The sequence below is a fragment of the Hemiscyllium ocellatum genome (genome assembly GCF_020745735.1).
Source record: "Hemiscyllium ocellatum isolate sHemOce1 chromosome 27 unlocalized genomic scaffold, sHemOce1.pat.X.cur. SUPER_27_unloc_1, whole genome shotgun sequence".
NCBI lineage: Eukaryota > Metazoa > Chordata > Chondrichthyes > Orectolobiformes > Hemiscylliidae > Hemiscyllium > Hemiscyllium ocellatum.
The window spans coordinates 4,311,497-4,315,200 of record NW_026867476.1 but is presented as its reverse complement, the minus strand read 5'-3'; the positions used below and the strand labels follow the sequence as shown (position 1 = coordinate 4,315,200).

The 3,704-nt window shown below is 46.8% G+C and overlaps 1 non-coding gene across 1 annotated transcript; it reads left to right on the top strand.

Annotated features, from left to right (window-relative positions):
- The first annotated feature begins 3,253 nt into the window (after positions 1 to 3,253).
- trnac-gca (transfer RNA cysteine (anticodon GCA)) lies at positions 3,254 to 3,325 on the top strand. Its single transcript has one exon. It is a non-coding gene; the product is annotated as a tRNA-Cys (tRNA).
- The last annotated feature ends 379 nt before the right edge of the window (positions 3,326 to 3,704 follow it).

The window sequence follows — 3,704 nt, the reverse complement described above, 5'->3', positions numbered from 1 at the left end:
TCTCGTTTGTTTCCATATTAAACCCTTCAGCTCATTTCCTTGCTGCTTTCTTAAAATCTGGGTGCCAGCAAGTTTCTAACAGATTATCAACCATTCCCTCCCTGCCCAAGTGTGTGCAATAATGCATATAATAAACTAAAATAGGCAGGAGCAAAGAAGGAACACAACCTTGTCCAGCTGGGGTAACCCACATTTTCGTTTGAGTATTGAGGGTGTACCCTGTTTGAGGCTATAGTTTGTGCTCTTCAGCAGGGGGCTTCACCCGTAACTGTAGTATCTTATCCAGATCTGGCATACCTGTCCCCATACTGTGTCTGTCCGGGTTTTGCTGGGGGTCCAATGGGATCAGAAGTTTAGGTGTAAGACTGCCTGCTTGGCAGCAGCATGTATCTGCTCATTACATTGGAGAATGTATTAGTTGCCTCAGCGTGAGTCAAACATCTTGGTAACTGCCAGACTGATTGGACAAAACATCAGTACTATTACACTGTCCCATGGGGGTTAAAAGTCCTTTGTGTTCCCATAATGCTCCGTAATCGTCGGTCACACCAAAAGAACAATGAAGAGTCAGTGTATAAAAACAGATTTTCGTTTTTCTCGGATGCAAGCATGTCGATATCCGCGTTAGCTCCAAGGTAACATTAAAGTCACATCGCTCCCCAGTGGCAACATTTACACAATTAAAGGACGGGCCAGCCAGTTGTCCCTTGGGATTTGCTGTCTTATTTTCACTCAAATTAAGAGTACAGGGGCCTGCCTGACCTCATGTCTAGGGTCCCCTGTGGAAAGAGTTGCACAGCAGTGGGTATCCTGGCTCAAATAAATCCCTCAGATCTGGCACACGGCATTTGAGATTGCAAGGGCGCTGGGCATAATCAGTTTTACCTATAACTGGCATTGTGTTTCAGTCTGGTTCTGGCCTTCCCAACTGAAATCCACCACTCAACTAATTTCCGACTGGAAATTCCTGGACAGTTCATATTGTTGTCTGGATCATGTCAGTGACACCAGGAGGAAAACATTGCAAAAGCATAAGGTTAATTAAAGGTGAATCAACCTCTCGATTATTTTTTTTTCAATTGTGGACTGTACATCACTTCCTTCAGACAGATGGCCAGACAGATTTCAGTCTTATATCACAAACCAAATCGTAATCACGCTACTCCCAGAATTTTACTGCGTTTATACCTGAATCACCCTTTGGACATATTGAGCAAATTGGGTTGATTTATTCTTGTGGTCAGGGGCATGCCTCATAAACAAAACTCTGATTCCCAGGATGGGCCCTGGATTACACCTCTTCCCACCCTACCTCTTGCAAAAATGCCATCCCGTATTCCCAATTCCTCTGCCTCCGCCGTATCTGCTCCCAGGAGGACCGTTCCACCACAGAACACACCAGATGGCCTCCTTCTTTAGAGACCGCAATTTCCCTTCCCACGTGGTTGAAGATGTCCTCCAACGCATCTTGTCCACATCCCGGCACCTGCACACTCAGACCCCACCCCTACAACAGTAACAAGGACAGAACGCCCCTGGTGCTCACTTTCCATCCTACCAACCTTCACATAAACCAAATCATCCGCCGACATTTCCGTCACCTCCAAAAAATATGTTTCCCTCCCTACTCCTTTCCGCCTTCCGCTAAGACCGTTTCCTCCGTGACTACCTGGCCAGGTCCACGCTCCCCCCCCCCCACAACCCACCCTCCCATCCTGGCACCTTCCCCTTCCACCGCAGGAAATGCACAACCTGCGCCCACACCTCCTCCCTCACCTCCCTTCAAGGCCCTAAAGGAGTCTTCCATATCCATCAAAGTTTTACCTGCACATCCACTCATATCATTTAGTGTATCCGTTGCTCCCGATGCGGTCTCCTCTACAATGGGGAGACTGGACGCCTCCTAGCAGAGTGCTTTAGGGAACATCTCCAGGACACCCGCACCAATCAACCACACTGCCCTGTGACCCAACATTTCAACTTCCCCGCCAACTCTGCTGAAGACATGGAGGTCCTGGGCCTCCTTCACCGCCGCTCCCTCACCACCAGATGCTTGGTGGAAGAATGCCTCATCTACCGCCTTGGAACATTTCAACCCCAGGGCATCAATGTGGACTTCAACAGTTTCCTCATTTCCCCTTCTCCCACCTCACCCTAGTTCCAAACTTCCAGCTCAGCACTGTCCCCATGACCTCCTACCTGCCTATCTTCTTTTCCACCTATCCACTCCATCCTCCTCCCTGACCTTCATCCCGTCCCCCACTCAACTATTGTACTCCATATTACTTTCTCCCCACCCCCACCCTCCTCAAGCTTATCTCTCCACGCTTCAGGCTCTCTGCCTTTATTCATAATGAAGGGCTTTTGCCCAAAACGTCGATTTTGCTGCTCCTCGGATGCTGCCTGAACTGCTGTGCTCTTCCAGCACCACTAATCCAAAATCTGGTTTAGGATGGCTCAGGCCACTCATCCCCATGATACGACCGGTGAAGAATGGATGCTTCATTTTCAAAAGGAGGAAAGGTTTGTAATAAGGGCGTGTGCTGGGGACAATCAGAAGATGTTCGAGGGGTACCAGGAAAAAAAATAATCCCCATCCTCATCCTTAGCAGTATCATCCCCATCCTCAAATAGGGTTTGTATACCAGACATAGGCTCGGGATTCCGAGTAGAATCTAAGTTCTTCATTTTACAGCGTTGTTTCTTTAGCCGTGTTTGCATATTCCTCAGTCCCAGTAACCTGTTTCTCATGTACTTTTTATTTCTTTTCATCTACCCATTCACAGTCAACTGTGAACGTCTCCCAAATTTTGGAGTTCCATCTGCTGTACATACCTTTATTCCCCAATCACATGCAGAATTTCTTCAACTGGCCAGTAAAGTATCTTTCCATTCTTTAGTTAACAATGAATTATTCAGCAATGCTTCAAATTTACCATGAGGCAGTGAGACATGTCACTGGCGATGTGTATGGGAATAAAATAAAACGATCCTGCCAATTAATTCTGGTTTTGTGATTCAGCCCTATATACAACTGATTATTTAAACAAAATAAATACAATAATCGTTATCAGTAATTCAGAGGTGGAAACTGAACAAGTGACAAAGACTTTTTAAAAGTCAACAAGATAACCTGGAAATTAATTTATTCTGTATTTAAAATTTAAAATGTAAAATGTATACAGTTTACAAATCTGAAATCCATTATACTTACCAGATTCTAGTCCTTTAATTTAAATCCCACATTAGCAGAGGGGGTATAGCTCAGTGGTAGAGCATTTGACTGCAGATCAAGAGGTCCCTGGTTCAAATCCGGGTGCCCCCTCAATGTCTTTGGGCGGCACGGTGGCACAGTGGTTAGCACTGCTGCCTCACAGCGCCTGTAGACCCGGGTTCAATTCCCGACTCAGGCGACTGACTGTGTGGAGTTTGCACGTTCTCCCCGTGTCTGCGTGGGTTTCCTCCGGGTGCTCCGGTTTCCTCCCACAGTCACAAAGATGTGCGGGTCAGGTGAATTGGTCAAGCTAAATTGCCCGTAGTGTTAGGTAAGGGGTAAATGTAGGGGTATGGGTGGGTTGCGCTTCGGCGGGTCGGTGTGGGCTTGTTGGGCCGAAGGGCCTGTTTCCACACTGTAAGTCTAATCTAATTAGGTTGCTAAAGTGGCCTTGACCAGTCGTTACTCATTTTTAATGTGAAGTGACGGC